The sequence below is a fragment of the Lucilia sericata genome, unplaced genomic scaffold, assembly GCF_015586225.1.
Source record: "Lucilia sericata isolate MDLA Ls3-8-SP2 unplaced genomic scaffold, ASM1558622v1 Contig000350F_arrow, whole genome shotgun sequence".
In the NCBI taxonomy this organism is placed as follows: Eukaryota; Metazoa; Arthropoda; class Insecta; order Diptera; family Calliphoridae; genus Lucilia; species Lucilia sericata.
The window spans coordinates 268,925-291,137 of NW_023994370.1; the positions used below are offsets into that span (position 1 = coordinate 268,925).

Sequence of the window (22,213 nt, forward strand, 5' to 3'; positions counted from 1 at the left end):
TAGTCTATAGTCTAGTCTATATATAGTCTAGTCTATAGTCCAATGGAAATATAATTTAGTATGTACTTTAATATGTAAAAAGTACTAGTTAGTTTTAAGTTAGTACATACTTTTGCAAAATTTAAATTTTCCATGCCTGGCTCCTAATCCATTTACGCACTCTAATCATGACAGCTGCAACAACAACAACAGTAGCAACAAAATCATTACTTGCATTTTTCTCCTTTAGTTTTCTAGAAATTTTGCAAGTGTTCGGTTGTTTAGTGATTTGTGGTCGTTTAATTAATTAATAAATCCGGTTAAAAGTTAATAATTTGGTAATATTTTTGCATAAATGTGAAATTTAAATGTTTGTTAATATTTCGATGTAAACATATTGTTAAAAAGTAACTTGTAAATTAGTAAAAATAATGTAGCAAAACTGTTTGGAAATGTTGTGCCGGCACGTTGTGTTGTTTTAGTCTGGCCATTCGTTGTTAATAAATATGTATGTATGTAAGAATGGATGTGCCAGGAATGTGTAAAGTGCAACAGTTTATATATAGGTGAGGTGAATAGAGGTTTGTGTGCAGCAAAGAAAAGGAAAAAAGCTTTTATAAGTGTAGTAAAGGAAATGAGGAAATAAAAGAAAATTTAATAACCATAATAAGCTTTCAAATGTAGCAAAGGAAATAAAAATGTTGATCTTTTAAAGAAAAAAGCTAAAATAATGAGAAATTAAAAAAAAATTGTTAAAATAAATAAAAGAGCATTTTAAAAAGCTGAAAAAAAATAGAAAATAAATAAAAGTAAATGAAAAATTTGTTAATAAGAAAAATATATAAAAAATGTGATAATAAATGTAAAAGTAAATTGAAAATTTGTAAAAAGAAAGAGTAATTAAAGTTGTTAGCGGAAAAGAAACAAGTGTTAAATAAGGTGAGTGCTTATTTTATTTTATTATAATACTTATAAAGCTTTAAAAAAGTTCAGTTTTTTTTTTTAAATTTATTACTTGGAACTAAAATCTATGCTCGATCATTGATCACTAATATTTTTGAGAATAATACTCAGAAAGTTTAGAGTTCACTCATTAGTGATGGGCTCATCCAGTGGCTTCAAGTTTAGGTTTTCAATTATGAAATAATGAACCGATTTTAACCATTTTCAAAAGATGATTATGTGCCAAATTTTAACAAATTATCTTTAGCTAAACCGACTGAGATAGTGATTCTGAGCCGATTAGGTGAGTGTAGCACCAATATTTTCGGGTGTTACTAACATCATCAGAAACGCATAATACCCTCCTCGCTATAGTGGTGTAGGGTATAAAACTTTTTATATAGTGGGAAATATGAGTGATCATAGATTTTCAATATTTTCTCAATTGGAGAGTTATTTAAGAGACTACAACCATTTTTAAGTTTCTTATATAAAAATCGATTTTTGATGGTGATCACAAGTGTTCTTGTCTGTTAGACCGAAGATGTTGGGTTCGATTCCTACATGAGGCACTGGTAAGGGAGTACACAATAGATGTAGTAGGTATAGGCCTAGGTGTGTTACTTCGGATTTGATGTAACATACAACCTCCTTTCAAACTAACTTCATAGGCTATGTCTGTCCGTATGTCTGTTCATTGAAAGTAAGTACTTGGGGCCTAGGTAGGAAGAAACAGATATAGATGTCCCAATCTGGACAACTTCGGAAAAAATTCAACTGAATACATGTAAGGTCTTGAACAACAGCACCTTGAAGGACTAACTTTGAACGTTATATATCAATTTTTATTAAAATCAATAGGCAATAGAATTTTGATCCAAATTTTGTGCAGCAAACGAAAGAGAAGAATTAAAAGAACAATATCATTCCAAAAAGAAATCGAATTGAAATGGAACATCAGGCATGGGGGGTAATGATTACACAAAGTAATTCATTACATGGTCAATAACAATTACTTGTAATGTGTAATTGAAGTTTTTCCAATTACAATTATTTGTAATGTGTAATTGACCAATAACCAATTACTATTACTTGTAATTGTAATTGAAGTTTTGCCAATTATAATTACTTGTAATTGTAATTGAAGTTTTGCCAATTACAATTACTTGTAATTGAAGTTTCCAATTAAAATTACTTGTAATTGTCATTAAGGTTTTACTAATTAGAAATTACATGTAATTATAACGAACAAAATTCACAATTACAAGTAATTGTAATTAGAAATTTTCAATTACAAGTAATTGTAATTGGAATTTCTACAATTACAAGTAATTGTAATTGGCTAAACTTCAATTACCACTACAAGTAACTGTAATTGTCAAAACTTCAATTACAATTACAAGTAATTGCAATTGGTAAAGCTTCAATTACAATTACATACTTCAAATGTAATTGTAATTGAAAATGTAGTCATTACCCCTCAACCCTGTTGGCAATTAAAGCTGAATTTCTACTATATGAAGACCTATAATAGAAGCTAAAGAGCAAACAAAGGCCTTCAATTAGTCTTTCTTTCTATATATAGACCCACAATAGAAGCTAAAGTTGGCGATAAACTGAGTCTTTAATAGAACTCAGAAAAAGTCAAACTTTGACTATATAAAAACACCCATGATAGAAGATAAATTTTGACCGATCACTAATATATATACCTAAGAACAAAAGCGACCAGCGATTAGTTAGGCGGCGTCGTCATAGTAAGGCTTGATCGATCATACATTCATTCTTACGAGTACTTCTTTCTATATGAAACATTGAGTGACAGACAACCTTAATAATTTATTAATAAAAAGTAACGTTTCGCATTTGAAATTGCATAATGCGAATCCAAATGCAATTCGCCTATATTTTTTATTTATTTGCTTCTATAAAATCTGTCAACACATCCCATAGCAAACGTCTGATTGTGGTTTTATGGTGACGCTTTTTTCATTTATACACGTTTATAATTTTACTATCGCTTGCGTTTGAGTCTGATTCACGTTTGAATTTTTAGCAAATAGCTGTAAATAAACGAGAGTCAAGCCGCAACAGAAGCAGACTCACCGCAAAATACATGTTTAATAAATTCAGTGAAACAAATATAAGAGTAGGAGTAAAAAATAAATACTAAATATTAGTTCAGTTGAAAAGCTGTTACACACATTTAGATCATTTGGTAGTGGGTTTTCTAACCATTTAAGGCGAGACCAGTTTGACAAATTTTAAATAAGAGTTTAACAGAAAAATCAAAACAATATCGATTCATTCATAAAGTGTTAACGTATAAAACATAACGATTGAGTTTTGAAGAAGTTTTTTTTTAAGAAAATTTTGAAAAAATAAATGTGAAACAAAAATTAAGTGTTAAAATTTTAAATAAATATCGTTAATTGTTTAAGGTAAGTAAAAGAAAATTTATGTGAGAAATTGTGGGAAGTATTAGAAGACATTTAGTTTTTGGGACAAATTTTTAAAAATATTTGTCCCAAAAACTGTTTTGATCCTTTTGATATATTTACTTCTTCATTGTATGTTTGTTTTTGTTCACATTTTTAAAATAACATTTCCTTATTTTGTTAATATTTGTTCCAATTAAATTGCCCTCAAGAAAAAAAAAACTTAAATTAAACTGATATTTACTCTATTTATGGTATGTAAACAAAGTAAATTTATTTGTAAACAAATTATAAGTACATAAATTAAAGTGACCAGATGTACTACTTATGTATATATAGAAAACTTGTTTAAAATGTATTTCTACATATCACTCACTCTCAAAAATAAACAAAAAACTTAAGCTCTCCAAACAACACCTATACTCTTGCATAAATCACTACAATCGATAATCATGCTCCAACGATCTTATTGTATAGAGTAGTGGTTCCATTCTCTGTGAGTACCCAAGCTAAATATAACATTGTTTTGTATTTGTGTAAACAACCCACTTAAAAGTCATTATTAAAACTCTCATATTGTATATAGCAGGAATGGAAAACTGAGAGATTAAAAAGTACCAAAGTAAAGTAAAGTAAACAAAAAGTACCACCAATCGAAATATTGGTTCAGATTCCCAAAAATTTTATTCACTTTTTATTGGTTTTTATGATATCCACTAACCTGCTTAGCGGTAAGTTAGGTCTGTTAGACCGGTGTTCGTGGGTTCGATTACCACCTGGGCCACCGATGGCACTAGATGTATTTCTTCGGATTTGATGTAACATACAACCTCCTGGCAAACGAACACGAAGGGGAAATGGGACTGGGCGGCTGGCGGCGACGAGACAAAGACCCAGAAGAGGCGGGGAGCAAAAGGCGAGGAGCGAGCGAGCGAGAGCGAGCGAGCTAGGAGAGCGAGCGAGCGAGGCGAGCGAGCGAGCGAGCGAGCGAGCGAGCGAGCGAGCGAGCGAGCGAGCGAGCGAGCGAGCGAGCGAGCGAGCGAGCGAGCGAGCGAGCGAGCGAGCGAGCGAGCGAGCGAGCGAGCGAGCGAGCGAGCGAGCGAGCGAGCTAGCGAGCGAGCGAGCGAGCGAGCGAGCGAGCGAGCGAGCGAGCGAGCGAGCGAGCGAGCGAGCGAGCGAGGAGCGAGCGAGCGAGCGAGCGAGCGAGGAGCGAGCGAGCGAGCGAGCGAGCGAGCGAGCGAGCGAGCGAGCGAGCGAGCGAGCGAGCGAGCGAGCGAGCGAGCGAGCGAGCGAGCGAGCGAGCGAGCGAGCGAGCGAGCGAGCGAGCGAGCGAGCGAGCGAGCGAGCGAGCGAGCGGAGCGAGCGAGCGAGCGAGCGAGCGAGGAGCGAGCGAGCGAGCGAGAGCGCGAGCGAGCGAGCGAGCGAGCGAGCGAGCGAGCGAGCGAGCGAGCGAGCGAGCGAGCGAGCAGCGAGCGAGCGAGCGAGCGAGCGAGCGAGCGAGCGAGCGAGCGAGCGAGAGAGCGAGCGAGCGAGCGAGCGAGCGAGCGAGCGAGCGAGCGAGAGGAGCGAGCGAGCGAGAGAGCGAGCGAGCGAGCGAGCGAGCGAGCGCGAGCGAGACGAGCGAGCGAGCGCGAGCGAGCGAGCGAGCTAGCTATCGATCTAGCTATCTAGCTATCTATAGCTAGCTATCTATATATCGATATCTATCTATCTATCTATCTATCTATCTATCTATCTATCTATCTATCTATCTATCTAAAGCTAAACTTTATCTATGATTAAAATTTGGGCTTCATAAAGTTCTCAGCCAAAGAGTTTTCAGATTAAAGCTAAACTTTGTATACGATTGAAGCCAAAGAAAGAATAGTATATTGTAAACCCGTACTTTTTAGCACAAAACACAAAATAGTACTTTCAAAACAAAAAACCCCCCAACTAACCATCTCTGATTGTATTCCATAAAATTCACTACCACAAAGAGGGGTAAAATGGGAAATGGATACATACATAGAGTAGCAAATGATCTTCGTTTCGTTTGACCATTTAGTTTGATTACTGAGTCGGTGTAAAGCAGATCGTTGTATAGCGCGTAACGAACATTTCGAGGGAAAAAAATTAAGAAAATAAACTGACAGTTTAAGTGTTTAAATGGAAAATTAAAACGCGCTTAAGAGGAAGAGGAAAAAAAAGTACATAATACAAGTGTGTGCACAAAATAGTACGAATATAAAGACAAGTGGTCGTTGTAATTGAATTTAATGAATAATTTTTTTTATGAAGCGCAAAATTTTAAATAAATGATACAAATAAATGCAATTTAGTGACTTCAATTAAGCAAATACGTTAAAAAAGTATGTGGTAATTTTGCTATTGTAAATTGGGTCATTTTTTAACAAATTATTATTTTTAATTATTTTCTATAAAAAAGAACTAAATTATTAAAATAATTGTGATAACATTTTTATAAGAAAATGTGGATTTTAGCTTAAAGTTTTTCAAACATAAGTTCAAAACTAAATCACGACTTGAGCAAAAACAAGTTTTTTTTTTTTGCAGTAAAAAAAAGATCAGCAAAACAGCATTTACAATAAAACATGTTTCAAATTGTCAGTTATAAAAAAAAGTGCAACCGTCAGTGTTTCTATTTCAAAAACAAATTTTAAAAGTTTAGACAAAAACACTTCAGGCTAATTAATCATTTTTTTGTCCAATATTAAAAATTTTAAAAATTACCATCAACAAAAAAACTTTCATAAAAAGATGAAATAAACAAAAATTTTTTAATTAATCAAGTGTTAAAATTTAACAATAAATTTAATTATGAATCATAAGTAATTTCTGCAATTTGTTAGTTTTTTTTTTCTAAGTACTTTATACTTAAAATAAAGAAACAACTTTAATTAAATAAGAAAAAAATATGACGTCATTTCAACTTTGACATATATATGTATAAATAAATGACGTTTACGTAGAGGCGATCATCGATCACATCACCAGCAAACCAGCATCATCCAAAACCATATTAAAATATAAAATCTGATACAAAAACAAAAACTAAAAACAATGACTAAAACATTCTTCCAACATGTGGTTGATTTTCCCTATAAGCGCTACATTTAACTTTCCAGTCTAGATCAGTGATCAGCTACATTAGGCAATAGAGTACCACAGCAATTATCACAAGTTTGAAAAAAAATCTCTACAAAAACAACTAATTTAGCACATATATACATATATAGCAACCAGTAGACCATTACATATTAAAAGTCTTTCTCCTTAAGCCAACCCCTGCTTTTAGTTTTTAAAAAAATTAAATTATAATGAGGGGGCGATTTAAAAAACACTTATTTTTTCTGTAAATGTACAAACAACTCTAACACTAGTTGTTTTTTAATATTCCATAGAGAAATGTTGTTTAACCATTTTTACCAAAATGTCTGCAGACTAGTCGTCGGTTCCTATTTAGGTTCTCAATTAAATTATCATTTTGTTTAAATACTTTTTATGGTCACTCTATTTTGGGTAGTGTCACGTCTGAGTTTTCTTTTTTTTTTTTGAAATTTCTGTAATTGTTGTTATTTTTCATGTATTTGTTATTTTTTTATAATTATTCTATTGTAAATAAATTACATAAATATCTATATAAACATCTAAATAAAGTTATAAATAGCAAATAAATATTTTATAGTAATACTGCTATTAAACGGGAAGTACTATGCCGAAAAGATACTAAGTGAATATTTTAATATTTAATGTTTAAACTTTAAATTTGGTTTATAATTGAGTCAATTCTAATATTTTAAAGATTATAAATAAAGCAAATAACGGCTATATAGTTATACGGTTATTTTAATATTTATTAATATTTTTACGATCTCCGTGTTGATCCTACACAATTCAGATAAGATAGTGTTAATCCTCCTTTAATTCAAAGGATGGAATAAAAATTTCTTTTAAACATCCCGACCAATGCAGCAGAATGAACTATCCGCTAAAAAATGGTATAAAGTATACATACTCTATAGATGGTGTTTATACATCAATCCAGGTCCTTGAATATTCCACAGTAAGACTATACTTAATTCCAGGTCATCAACAGATACCTGGCAATTTCATTGCGTATTCTCTTGCGATAATTGATACTTCACAAAGCAAGAGAAGAAAACTTACCTTTATCCAGCCGCAAACGCTCGATCTGCAATAAACTCCACGAGTATGCGTAATACAGATGATCAACCGAAATAATCCAAAGAATGGCGAAGATCGTGTGATGCACAAACTAGTACGATCACAAGTCTTATTACATCTACCTGAGTTCAACTACGGAACAAAATTGCAGGGAGGGCTTCTCGCCAAAATATTGAATATTTTCTAGAAATGACTTCTGCGGAGGCTGTCATGTCTCTCACTTCATCTATCAATCCCTGACTTAAACTCAGTTTAGAGTCCATTCTCCAAACATCTATTTAAAATCACGCTCGAAGCAAAAATCCAATCAAATGCGGCCTAAACTGCTAATTTTGTCCATTTGTAGTAGTTTAGTTAGTTAGTTAGTTAGTTAGTTAGTTAGTTAGTTAGGTAGTTAGTTAGTTAGTTAGTTAGTTAGTTAGTTAGTTAGTTAGTTAGTTAGTTAGTTAGTTAGTTAGTTAGTTAGTTAGTTAGTTAGTTAGTTAGTTAGTTAGTTAGTTAGTTAGTTAGTTAGTTAGTTAGTTAGTTAGTTAGTTAGTTAGTTAGTTAGTTAGTAGTTAGTTAGTTAGTTAGTTAGTTAGTTAGTTAGTTAGTTAGTTAGTTAGTTAGTTAGTTAGTTAGTTAGTTAGTTAGTTAGTTAGTTAGTTAGTTAGTTAGTTAGTTAGTTAGTTAGTTAGTTAGTTAGTTAGTTAGTTAGTTAGTTAGTTAGTTAGTTAGTTAGTTAGTTAGTTAGTTAGTTAGTTAGTTAGTTAGTTAGTTAGTTAGTTAGTTAGTTAGTTAGTTAGTTAGTTAGTAGTTAGTTAGTTAGTTAGTTAGTTAGTTAGTTAGTTAGTTAGTTAGTTAGTTAGTTAGTTAGTTAGTTAGTTAGTTAGTTAGTTAGTTAGTTAGTTAGTTAGTTAGTAGTTAGTTAGTTAGTTAGTTAGTTAGTTAGTTAGTTAGTTAGTTAGTTAGTTAGTTAGTTAGTTAGTTAGTTAGTTAGTTAGTAGTTAGTTAGTTAGTTAGTTAGTTAGTTAGTTAGTTAGTTAGTTAGTTAGTTAGTTAGTTAGTTAGTTAGTTAGTTAGTTAGTTAGTTAGTTAGTTAGTTAGTTAGTTAGTTAGTTAGTTAGTTAGTTAGTTAGTTAGTTAGTTAGTAGTTAGTTAGTTAGTTAGTTAGTTAGTTAGTTAGTTAGTTAGTTAGTTAGTTAGTTAGTTAGTTAGTTAGATTACATCATGCCTGTTGGACACTCCTACGTCTCCTGTGTTTCACTACATAAACATTGTTTCCCAGAAAAGACTCCTTCACCTTGCCTTTCTTTGGTAAAGAGGTCTTCCGATTATTTATTCATCAAAATAACTTATTATTACTCAAATTATTTATTTGTCACTGGTTGCATACATTTTAATTTTTTCGCAATTATTTGTGTTTCCTTTTAATATTTGTTATGAATACTTAAGTTACTTTTTTTTTCTTCATTATTATTTCTTTTAATCAGTTTGTGTTTTTTAATATTTATTACTAATTGCAACCATTTTTTTCTTTTCTCGCAATTTTTTGCTTTTTTTATTTATTTAAATCTTTTGTTATTGTTGTTGCTTGTTTATATCGACTATAAAATATTTATATTCATATGATTTTTGTTTGTAAATGTGGACTCCTCCCAAAAAAAAAAAAAAAAACAAACAAATAACAACAAAATCCGGCATAAATGTGTGTATGAATTTGTTTTATTTATTTTCGATCTTTTTTTATGTTTGTGTTGAATTGTCATTATTATTTTTTTTTGCAATTTGTACTCTATGTACATTAGACAGCTGCAAAAATAAGTGTCAAAAAATAATTGCATATTTTCTCATAGTAAGTGATCAAGATATAAATTTAAGCTTCTTTTTTGAAGAAATTTGTTTACATCCTGATGGCCGTTTGCCCTGTTTTTACAATTATTTTTCTTATATATTAATTTGGTGCAGTCTAATGTATCTATATACAACTATGCTCATACTTGTTTACTTAAATGTATACTTATTCATATAAATTATATTTGTTGCTAATTTTTTGCTGACTTTATACTTTTATTAATCCATAGAATTGAGTCATATTGAGTAATGAAAGCTTTTTTTTATTGTTTAAGTTTGTAGTTTAATATTGTTTGTGAGTTTGAAACTGTATCTACCCAGTAGTGCAGGGTGACTGATCCGAAGTTGTGATTTATAGCTTTCATATATATTGATTCAAAGTCTTTTACAGGTCGTGTTATAATGTTTCCTTTTTTCCCACCCGTTCTGAATGTTATTAGAAAAAGTGTTTGCCAAATTTTAGACTTCTAAAAAACCGGCCTTAGGTATTCTATAGTTCATACTAAAGTCTATTCTATAATTCAAACTGCAATCTACATAGTATATAGTCCAGAATGAAATATGTTATATATATATCGTTCAGACTATAGTTTATTCTATAGTCCAGACTATACTTGAGACTGAAGTATATAGTTAAGACTATAGTATATTCTATAGTCCAGACTATACTCTATTAAGAGCGATGTAAAACTTTAATCTGGACTATAGATTAGACTATAGTTTATTCTATAGTTTTGACTAAAGTATATTATATATTCGCGACTGTGACCTAGTCTATAGCCTATTAAAGCTATGCAAGACTTTAGTGTGGACTATAGATCGGACTATAGAGCATGTTATAGTTCAGATTAAAGTTAGTTTTACGGTGCAGACTAAAGTCTATACTATAGTTCAGACTAAAGTCTTTTCTATAGTCCAAACTGCAATCGACTGTAACCTAGTCTATAGCCTATTAAAAGCGATGCAAGACTTTAGTCTGGACTACAGATCAGACTATAGTGCATGTTATATTTCAGACTAAAGTCTGTTTTATGGTTCAGACTAAAGTCTTTTCTGTAGTCCAAACTGCAATCAAGTATATAGAATAGACTGAAATCTATTATATTGTTCAGACTATGGTCTATTCTATAGTCCAGACTGTAGTCTATTTAATAGTTTAGACAGAAGTATATTATATTGTCTGGACAATCTATTCTATACTATAATCTATTCTATACTATAGTTAAGACTATAGTTTATTCTTTAGTTCAGATGTAACGTGTTCAAAGAAATCTAAAATGATATGTCCGACCAAACCATTTGATTAATTAAAAGCTATTGAAGCGTTAGCACTCCGTTTCAAAATGTTAAAGAATTGCGCGGCCCACTTCACTCCTATTCGAGAGGTATAGAAAACAACATATATCGATCTTAATGAAAAACCCAATATAACTATATCGATCCATAATTGAAGACATCTAATGGAAATTGTACTAATGATCGTTTATAAAAAGGTCCACTACAACTGATTTTTCATTATCTAATGTTCACTCAATCATTCTCAATAACGATCAGCAGTTCTTATACTGATCTACATTATTTATAAAGAATATTTTCTCTACTCCAATAGTTGATATGTAGAAGAGAAAAATATTAAACAAAAACTCTCAAAATCTATTTTGCTATTGGTCGTTCGTTCCCAGTACACCTACCACATCAATCCAAATGTATGTATTTCAAAATGATCTACATGTATGATCATACAAATACATGCGTATATATCTGAGAAATAATTTCAAAGTATAAGAAAGCACATGAAAAAAGCTCACACATTAGCAGGTAGTTCAAACATTATGTTTAAATAATGTTCACAGTTTATTTAATAGAATTTGTTTATAACTTCTTTAATGTCTTAATATGAAAATATTTGACTTCTGTTAGCACTTGTCTAATAAAGAGCCATTTACACGCATGGAAAGTATGAGTATTTTAACAAAAATATTCGAGAAGTAATTGATATACTTATACACATACGTGAAATTATATATCCATATCTGAAATTCCAAGAAAATTTTATATATCCAGGTACAACATTGTATTTGTTTAACCTCCTCCTTTGTTTATTTGTAGATTTTTTATTGTTAATTATTTTATTAAGTTTTTTTTTAGCTTTTTTTGCCTGCATTCCTCATACCCGGTTCCATGTAGGTGTAAATTTATTATTTACTCTATGGTTGCTATTATGTGTCTATCTTTTCGACTTATTTGTAGTAACCGATTTTTGTTTATTTTAACACAAAGCTGAAAAAAACAACAACTTTACTTCTGTTCGCACTTGTTTAATGAAATTTTAAAAATTTGTTTATCTTTTCGATTTCAATGTTTACTTCGGAAATCTTAAAGATTTTTAATATCTTCTTTATGTTGTCTGCATTAAAAAAAACAAGAAATTAATATACTCAGCAAAATAAAAGAGATATAAAACATATTGTTTAGTTTAAATATTGATTATGTGTGTGTGTATGTGTTTTTCAATAGTAGCGTATGGATATATTGAAAAAGTTAATAAAAATTATGGAAAATTTCTATTAGGGTAGATCCAATACAACTTGTTTTTTCAAATTCAATTTTGAATGATTTCTATAATAATATTCTAAATTAGTTAAGACTTAAATTAATACTTAGTAACTCATTTCCGCAATGTATATCAAAAGATAGTTCTTTCTAATATCTTCCATTTGATATACATATTGACTTTATATTACCTATACATCTAGCATCAGAATCTATTCAAAATTTTGGAGAAATCATAAGTTTATTTTACTCATATCTCCGTTATTAAAGATCAGACAGCATGTCTAATAGAATTATTGAAGATTTGAATCCCGACGATATTGGGGTTTCAGAAAATTGATTTTAACATACATACAGACAAGATGTCCTTAATGGCCTCATTTCACGGTGGTCTTTTTCATCCACTGGTTAGACTTGAGACGGTCTACCACGCAACCCTGAATCCTTCTATGAAGAACTCAGGTGGCAATTTCAGCACTTTGCTGAATAAGTCGAGCTATATAATCTCTTGCCATAGTAGCCCCGTTGCGGAATGACAGGCAGCATGGTATCAATCCCAATGCAAACCCCTACAAGTAAAAAACAATCACTGGTCTAAAGTCAATAGAAGGGAAGACAACCCCAACATCCATCCATCCAGTATTCACCTAAAGTTTTTTCCCCTAGAAAGAACTATTGGCCACCGTCGAACTGTTACAACAACAACAACCCCAACATCATTTGAAATCAATCTTCCGGTAACCAGAAGGTGATGTCATGAATGATTGGATTATATAAAATACAATCTCCATCAACTAATGACCCATTCCAGTGTATTCCTTAACCTTTTAAAGCCCGCTCAACCACACTACTAAGATGGCCCTTTTGATTCGGCAACAGCAGCCAATAAATCAGGATCCCGCTGTATGTCCGATCATGTGACAAAGGATTTAGGAATTTCCAAAGTCAATTCGAACCTAATAATTACCCCGACAAGTTGAGTGGCAGGACTCAACCATAAGTCACGTAGCATGATATAATATGCATCCTGTTGAGATGGCAACATCGCCGAAAACTTCTCTGAAGTAAAAGGTCTACTAAATCAGTGCTAGTCTCCTGTTAGGCAGAGGAGAATTGGTGATCGTTCACCAATTTTGAACAGTTCCATTTTCAAATCATAAAGAACGATCCACGGAATGACAGGCAACTAGCAAGTGTCAACCTGAAAATCCCCAACCTACATATACTGGCGCCCTACTATGCGAAGAGTAAGTGGTACTCAACGTTTTTAGGAATCCAGCATAAGCTTCTCTGTCATATCACCCAGTGACATCTGTTGAAATGGCAACAGCACCGGAGAGAGAATCCAGACATATATGGCATAGGATAATCAGTCCTTAAACCAACATTCTTTTCCCGCGAATTTGAGTTTAAACCACAGCCGTGTTCCGAAGGAATCTCAACCAACTGACCAGCCAGGATAAGTCATGCGGGCAACTGGCCACCCGTATTGCCAGATTATATATGTATGTCAAATCATTTCAAGGAAAGGCTAAGGATATACATATCTGATCATCTCCAGTTTATAGTCCCGGCAGACTAGAGTTATTGGTAGCACCTATTTTCCCCGGGTTATTGCAATCACACCAAAATGTAGATTTCACCAAGGTAACATGCCCCCGGGGGGAATACATACAGACAGACGGACGAACCGACATAGTTTCAACGACTTCATAAACTATAGTTTGTTTACATATAAGGAAGATGGAAGTTATAAAAACGAAGGCGAGTGAATCCCGTAGGGCCTCTTAAAAGAATGGTACGGTGTTCTTAATGTGAGGAGGACAAGAAGCCTCATCAGAATGAACAAGTTCGAGATTAGTATTATGGTACATTTTCTAAGTAAACACACAGGATTACGGGTAAAGCTATACAAAATTGGTCAGACAAATGTAGAGTATGCGAAGGGGGCAGTCCAACTATGTAACAATTTCTTTATCATTAACAGGATTACATCAAAATTAGAACCAAATACCTTGAGATTGATGTTGTTCTAAGTTAAGTGAGTTTCTGAACATCGGACGATAATTCCTTTCATAGATCTCTATATAAGGGTTTTCCCCTAACATTGTTCAACAAGACTGACAGATGCCTTACAGCTGAATCTAATTAAGTCTATTTGTTCATGGTCGCTTGTCAACAACTTCCGATATGGAAATTGCGACTTCTTTTACAAGACAAATAAATACGCTCCACCCTAATGTTTATTTTACAAATTTCTATTGATTGTCATTTTAGTTTATGAATTTTTAGTGTTTAAAATTTAAAAAAAAATAAACAACTATTTAAATAAAATAAACATTCATATTCAGTTCTTATCTAAGGCAAGCAAAAATTAATTTGTATTCCAAAATAATAATTTCTTAAAATACTTCAAAACCCAGTCCATATTTGAACGCAGCTCCGGTATAAGATTAACGTTAAAAAATTATTTTACAATAATAACCAGGTTCCGACCGATCTTAATTCCCTTATGGTGCAATTTACTGAGAACCCTAATTTGCCACATTTAAGTATAGTCCAAGCACTCATAAGTTTCTTGTATACACACACAGGTAACGCTTTATAATTCAACACAACTACATTCAGAATTCAAAATCATAATTGTATATAAATAAATATATATATTTTTTAAATTCTCTTCAATTAACTTTAAACTTAATTGCCTCATTCAATCATATTTATTTTGATAAAGTGGCCAAAAGATAAAAGTAAAAGAAAACCAATAAATAAGCAAATATTTATTCATTTCTTATGTTTTTCAAGTGATTTGCATTATTGAACACTTAAGAGAATTTTATTTTACTGACTCTATAAACAACAATATGATAAGACTGCAAACAAATTAAAGACAACTAAAACAACAATACAAAATACTTAATGAAAAAAAACCTAAAACCAGATATAACAAATTAACATGATATAAAAGAAATCTTGATTTTTATATATAAATAACACAGATGTCATGTCCGAGAAAAAATAAGCACTAAGTACTCACATAAATGTTAGATAAAAAAAAAAACAAAAGTATTAGATTGAGTTTAAGTACGTTTTCCTGCAAAGTAAACATTAAATTTAGTAGTAGACAATGAATTTCGTAATAATCATGATTCAAGTTTTTTTTTTTTTTGCTTTTTATTATTTGATTTTTTTACAACACGTATTAACAATTAAGTCTATAAAAATGTTTTTTTTCTGTTTATAGTGATGTGTGTGGTATATGTTTATTTTGACACGATTTCAGAGAACATACCTTCCCAGTTCAAGTTTTTTTTTTTCAATTGGATGACAACGGTTTTCATTCATTAGACAATTTACATGTTGTTGTACTTATATGTCAATAGAGATGATTGTTCTTTAGGAAGGTATAAATTTTGTTTAACGAAAAATATTGTTTACCTGGGATAACAAATGCTCATCACAAACATATGTATATTCTAAAGTTTACTATAACAGTGGCCTCTATGGTTAAATTGGGACTTAATTTTGGGTGTTATTAGAACTATAATAGAACAAAACAAAACAAAAACAAAAACAGAATAGAACCGAACTAGAACTGAACTAGAAACTGAACTAGAACTGAACTAGAACTGAACTAGAACTCGAACCTAACTAGAACTCGAACCGAACATAGAACTGAACTAGAACTCGAACTGAACTAGAACTGAACTAGAACTGAACTAGAACTGAACTAGAACTGAAACTAGAACTGAACTAGAACTGAAGCTAGAACTGAACTAGAACTGAACTCGAACTGAACTAGAACTGCAACTAGACTGAACTAGAAACTAGAAACTAGAACTAGAACTAGAAACTAGAACTGAACTAGAACTGAACTAGAACTGAACTAGAACTGAACAGAAACTGAACTAGAACTGAACTAGAACTGAACTAGAACTGAACTAGAACTGAACTAGAACTAACTAGACTGAACTAGAACTGAACTAGAACTGAAACTAGAACTGAACTAGAACTGAACTAGAACTGAACTAGAACTGAACTAGACTACTGAACTAGAACTGAACTAGAACTGAACTAGAACTGAACTAGAACTGAACTAGAACTACTAGAACTAGAACTGAACTTAAACTACTGACTAGAACTGAACTAGAACTGAACTAGACTGAACTAGAACTGAACTAGAACTGAACTAGAACTGAACTAGAACTGAACTAGAACTGAACTAGAACTGAACTAGAACTGAACTAGAACTGAACTAGAACTGACTAGAACTGAACTAGAACTGAACTAGAACTGAACCTAGAACTGAACTAGAACTGAACTAGAACTGAACAGACTGAACTAGAACTGAACTAGAACTGAACTAGAACTGAACTAGAACTGAACTAGAACTGAACTAGAACTGAACTAGAACTGAACTAGAACTGAACTAGAACTGAACTAGAACTGAACTAGAACTGAACTAGAACTGAACTAGAACTGAACTAGAACTGAACTAGAACTGAACTAGAACTGAACTAGAACTGAACTAGAACTGAACTAGAACTGAACTAGAACTGAACTAGAACTGAACTAGAACTGAACTAGAACTGAACTAGAACTGAACTAGAACTGAACTAGAACTGAACTAGAACTGAACTAGAACTGAACAAGAACTGAACTAGAACTGAACTAGAACTGAACTAGAACTGAACTAGAACCGAACTAGAACTGAACTTATTAAAACTCAATTAGATTCCGGACACCCTAATAATATGTATACAAATTTAATTTATATGGATTTCATGTAATCTGTCATGATTTTATTGTAACCAATCAATAACAATGAGTGGTATTTTTTTTTTCGCCTCAAGTATTATAAGCAATTAACCAGAGTAGGTTGCTTGTTCTTGTCTTGTACAATCAAGGTGTTTTGTATCATAATTAACCGAAATATTTACACAATTAATTTAAGGTGGACTTTTACGAACAATAAAGGTTCAAAAGATGTTTTCAGAAATTAAAACAAGAAAAAATCTTTAATAGTTTTAATAACTAATAATAGAAACGGTTATACATTATCGATATGGTTCTACATAAGTTAATGAACTTATAAGTGAGTGATTTTTGTTTTAGTAGTAACGCATGTTTATAATGCTTATGCCCTCATACTGCTGAACAGTTGTTTACTTTTCCTCTATAATTTGCATTTAAATATTTATAGATTGCTTTTGTTACCATCATTCTTCTTTTCAGTTTTATTAAATAAAATATTTAAAATTGTTTATTTAAAGCTTTGAAATCATTATAATGTATGAGTATGTACTTGTGGGGAAGATAAAAACACTTGAAACCTTTTTTTACAATTCAAGCTAATTTGTTTATTTTCCCCCTTTACAAAATCGCTTTTTTTATGATTATCAGCTAAATCTGGTATTTGAAGAAATGTATTTAAATACATTTTTGCGGTTAATTATTCCTAAACCGCAGTATTACACATATTTCCATACAAAGTTCATTCTCTTATATATATACGTCTGGTTATGTTTAGGTGTGTTTGCTTTACAAATACCTTTCCATGGGTACTTGTAAATATGTTGAATTTAACCTCCAAGTCAAATATCTTAAATTACAAATAACTAATGATTTGTTCACAATAAATACAACTTTTCATATACAAAATTTGCGTACAAATATGCAAATGCAATTAGTAATTTGAATAATGTGGTTTCTAATGTATTTTTCAATTGAAATTTAAATCAACTGTCAACTGCAGTTTTCATTTCAATCTGGAAATACATTTTATTAGTTGGGTTCTTCGATAGACTAGTTGGTAGCATGCAAGTTCTATGAATCGAGGGATAATGAGTTCGATTCTCTTCAGACTTTAGTTCGGTCTCTAATGGTTGTTTTACGTGGTAGTTCACTACGCGCGAACTGTCTAGTAGAATCAAAGAGACTCCGTTTTGACCGAACCACTCCACTCATCAGATGTTGTATTTGTAGTATTAGATCCAGCCCGTAGCTGTAAGAAATCTGAGGATATCATTAAGCCTAAAGTCTAAGTCTCTAATACCTTAGCTTCCCTAGGGGATAATCTAAGAGAATTGAATGTTGTTACCCATATTACAAAGTAAGTGATTCCAAATATTAATTATGGCAAATCACCTTTTTCCTAATAAATTTCATTAAGAATTTGCAAAACTTTTTAGTTTTCTATTTAAAAATCTTCTTTAAGTTTTAAGCAGATAATGTTAAAATACTATTTTAAGATTAAACAACACTTTTCATAAAATACTGGTTTTATTTTAAGAATTACTATACAAATTGATATAAAGAACTCAATTCTATAAATAAGCGTGGGAATTTTAAATTTATTTCTAATAATAGAAACATATTAAACTTATGCTTATTAATATTATCTATCACGTACAAAACTATAATAAAAACTACATATTTTATTGACATTGTTAATAAAACGATAAAATCTTACTAATAAATATTATTAAGATCATTTACCATCAGAACAATATAACTTAAATAAACAACGTCTCGAAAAAAACTATTTTGAATTTTTTGGAAATTTTACGATTTCCTAAATAAGTAATCTTTAACAAGTTATGGGAATATAAAATTCAGTCCAAGAAATGGCCAATTTAGAGTTATAGCATTTTTGTTGTAAATGAGCTTTTCTATAATAACTATTCTAAATAAGAGCATAGATATGAAGATACTATTTTTAACATTAATGGCAATCATTAAGGAAATTGTGAAAAAGAGAATATAGATAAAAAATTGTATAAAACAAATATGTAGCAGTATCTGCCTTATTCATAATCCATCATCAAAGGTTTATAAATGAAATTTTGTATGAAAATTTGAGTTATAAACCTTTGTTCCAGTTCAGTTCTAGTTCAATTCTAGTTTTGGTCCAAGTTTAGTTCTAGTTCAGTTCTAGTTTAGTTCTAGTTCAGTTCTAGTTCAGTTCTAGTTCAGTTCTAGTTCAGTTCTAGTTCAGTTCTAGTTTAGTTCTAGTTTAGTTCTAGTTCAGTTCTAGTTCAGTTCTAGTTCAGTTCTAGTTCAGTTCTAGTTCAGTTCTAGTTCAGTTCTAGTTCTAGTTCAGTTCTAGTTCTAGTTCAGTTCTAGTTCAGTTCTAGTTCAGTTCTAGTTCAGTTCTAGTCCAGTTCTAGTTCAGTTCTAGTTTTGTTCTAGTTTAGTTCTAGTTCAGTTCTAGTTCAGTTCTAGTTCAGTTCTAGTTCAGTTCTAGTTCAGTTCTAGTTCAGTTCTAGTTCAGTTCTAGTTCAGTTCTAGTTCAGTTCTAGTTCAGTTCTAGTTCAGTTCTAGTTCAGTTCTAGTTCAGTTCTAGTTCAGTTCTAGTTCAGTTCTAGTTCAGTTCTAGTTCAGTGTTCTAGTTCAGTTCTAGTTCAGTTCTAATTTAGTTCTGGCTCAATTCTAGTTTAGTTGGAAATATTTTTTGCTTTTTGACCTTCTGGAAAAAATCGCCAAATCTTTACTTCCAAACACCTTCAAAAATATTATAATTAAACTAATTAGTTTGGTGGGATGTTTCAGTTTCCTCAAAGTTTTTTTAACCTTAAACTTAAAATGTGAGAATATTTTTCGACCATTTAATGTTTTGACAAAGAAAAATCACAACACAAGTGACCTTCTATTTGACATAAATATTCCCATAATTGGAATAAAGCAAATGTGAAATTAAAGTCGATAATATTCGACATTCTCAAAAACCTAACAGTAAATAAAGCTCAATGGTAAGAGAGAAAACGGGGAAGTATTCTTTAATAACGGATATTACCTATAACTAAATTTATTACTGTACCGATCATTAAAGCTGGAGCTATTTTGACATCAAGAAAAAAGATAGCAACAATTTGTCAAAGTCAGATTTATTATTGGGAATACGATTTATATGACGAATAGAGAACTGATTTCTGAAAGTTTTGCTGCAGATCTGTTCAAAGGTGATTTTGAGTAAAATAGTACATATATACATACATATGTGTGTATTTGAATTATTCACATTGAGCGTTACAAATATGTTTCTGTAGTAGAACTACCAACCAACTCCAATGTAGCGTATAAAAATGATACAATTCTTTTGAAAAGATTTTGTTTAAAATAATATAAATAAAGAGATGAAGATAAAATACGTGAAAAATGTGTAACATCAAATTACTAGAAATACGTAACAAAAAACTTTTTTTTAACTTTTTTTACGTTTTTAAATGTAATAATTATTTCTGTTATATTGTTTTAACTTTGTTTAAAAAATTCAGTTTCATTTTTGTTTTTGTTACCATAAATGTTGTCAACTTGGTATCCGGTGACACATTGTTGTTATTGGTTTTACGAAAAAAAAAAAAAACGAAAAACAAAAAGGCCACAATATTAATGTTACACAGTGTCATTTTACCCATATTACGACGAGCATGTCTTTCAATATCTGTTTATTAGACCTAACCTTAAAAAAAGTTTGCTTTCGTGATGAGTGTAAATTTGTACTAAAATCAGTAGCGCGTTGAAGGTTTGATTATCCCAAAGACAATGGGCTGGATTAATGTACATTGCATGGAAGTGTGTATGTAATTAGTTTGACCATTTGTTACTCGCTTTTGTTGGTCTATTTAAAATTGAAAGACCATTTTACACATTTTGCTAGATGGGACTACATTGTGCCATTCAATAGCTTCCACTCAACCATCTTTTGAAAAAAATTATTTTGAGGTAAAATGAGCTGAACTAACAATTTTATTAAAAACGGAAACAATTTCTTGTTAACGTGACAATATAAAAGATTTCAATAAAATTTCAGATTCTTATGAAAAGCAAAGTAAGTTTTTATTATTTTTCAATATCTCGGAATATTCTTTTTCCAATTATTCGTTTTAATAAAGAAATAATTTTGAGTAAAAGATTAAATATTCTCAGAATAAAATAGTTACTGTTGGCCAATTTGATGAGTTTAAACCGAAAACTATAATTTGTGCCCTAGTTCCTTATATTTTAACATCAACATAGAGAATCAATCACGGAGCTATTTTTATTTCAATTTCTTTCGCCCCAAGGACCAATACTGTTGATCGAAAAAATTAATTCAGCAAAATTCCTCTAAACTAATCCAGTCCCACATCAGTTCTAGTTCAGTTCTAATTCAGTTTAGTTCAGTTCTAGTTCAGTTCTAGTTCAGTTCTAGTTCAGTTCTAGTTCAGTTCTAGTTCAGTTCTAGTTCAGTTCTAGTTCAGTTCTAGTTCAGTTCTAGTTCAGTTTAGTTCAGTTCTAGTTCAGTTCTAGTTCAGTTCTAGTTCAGTTCTAGTTCAGTTCTAGTTCAGTTCTAGTTCAGTTCTAGTTCAGTTCTAGTTCAGTTCTAGTTCAGTTCTAGTTCTAGTTCAGTTCTAGTTCAGTTCTAGTTCAGTTCTAGTTCAGTTCTAGTTCAGTTCAGTTCTAGTTCAGTTCTAGTTCAGTTCTAGTTCAGTTCTTGTTCAGTTCTAGTTCAGTTCTAGTTCATTCTAGTTCAGTTCTATTTCATTCTAGTTCAGTTCTAGTTCAGTTCTAGTTCAGTTCTAGTTCAGTTCTAGTTCAGTTCTAGTTCAGTTCTAGTTCAGTTCTAGTTCAGTTCTAGTTCAGTTCTAGTTCAGTTCTAGTTCAGTTCTAGTTCAGTTCTAGTTCAGTTCTAGTTCAGTTCTAGTTCAGTTCTAGTTCAGTTCTAGTTCAGTTCTAGTTCAGTTCTAGTTCAGTTCTAGTTCAGTTCTAGTTCAGTTCTAGTTCAGTTTCTAGTTCAGTTCTAGTTCAGTTCTAGTTCAGTTCTAGTTCAGTTCTAGTTCAGTTCTAGTTCAGTTCTAGTTCAGTTCTAGTTCAGTTCTAGTTCAGTTCTAGTTCAGTTCTAGTTCAGTTTAGTTCAGTTCTAGTTCAGTTCTAGTTCAGTTCTAAGTTCTAGTTCAGTTCTAGTTCAGTTCTAGTTCAGTTCTAGTTCAGTTCTAGTTCAGTTCTAGTTCAGTTCTAGTTCAGTTCTAGTTCAGTTCTAGTTCAGTTCTTCAGTTTAGTTCAGTTCTAGTTCAGTTCTAGTTCAGTTCTAGTTCAGTTCTAGTTCGTTCTAGTTCAGTTCTAGTAGTTCAGTTCTAGTTCAGTTCTAGTTCAGTTCTAGTTCAGTTCTAGTTCAGTTCTAGTTCAGTTCTAGTTCAGTTCTAGTTCAGTTCTAGTTCAGTTCTAGTTCAGTTCTAGTTCAGTTCTAGTTCAGTTCTAGTTCAGTTCTAGTTCAGTTCTAGTTCAGTTCTAGTTCAGTT

The 22,213-nt window shown here is 31.5% G+C and overlaps 1 protein-coding gene across 1 annotated transcript in view; it reads left to right on the top strand.

Moving 5' to 3' along the window:
• The first annotated feature begins 5,405 nt into the window (after positions 1-5,405).
• The window catches only part of LOC119603968 (transient receptor potential cation channel protein painless), a 37,754-nt gene continuing 20,946 nt past the window's right edge, over positions 5,406-22,213 (top strand). Inside the window, exon 1 of the mRNA XM_037956273.1 lies at positions 5,406-5,710. The gene's annotated coding sequence lies outside the window, so the exon portion shown is untranslated. The remainder of the gene's footprint in view (positions 5,711-22,213) is intronic.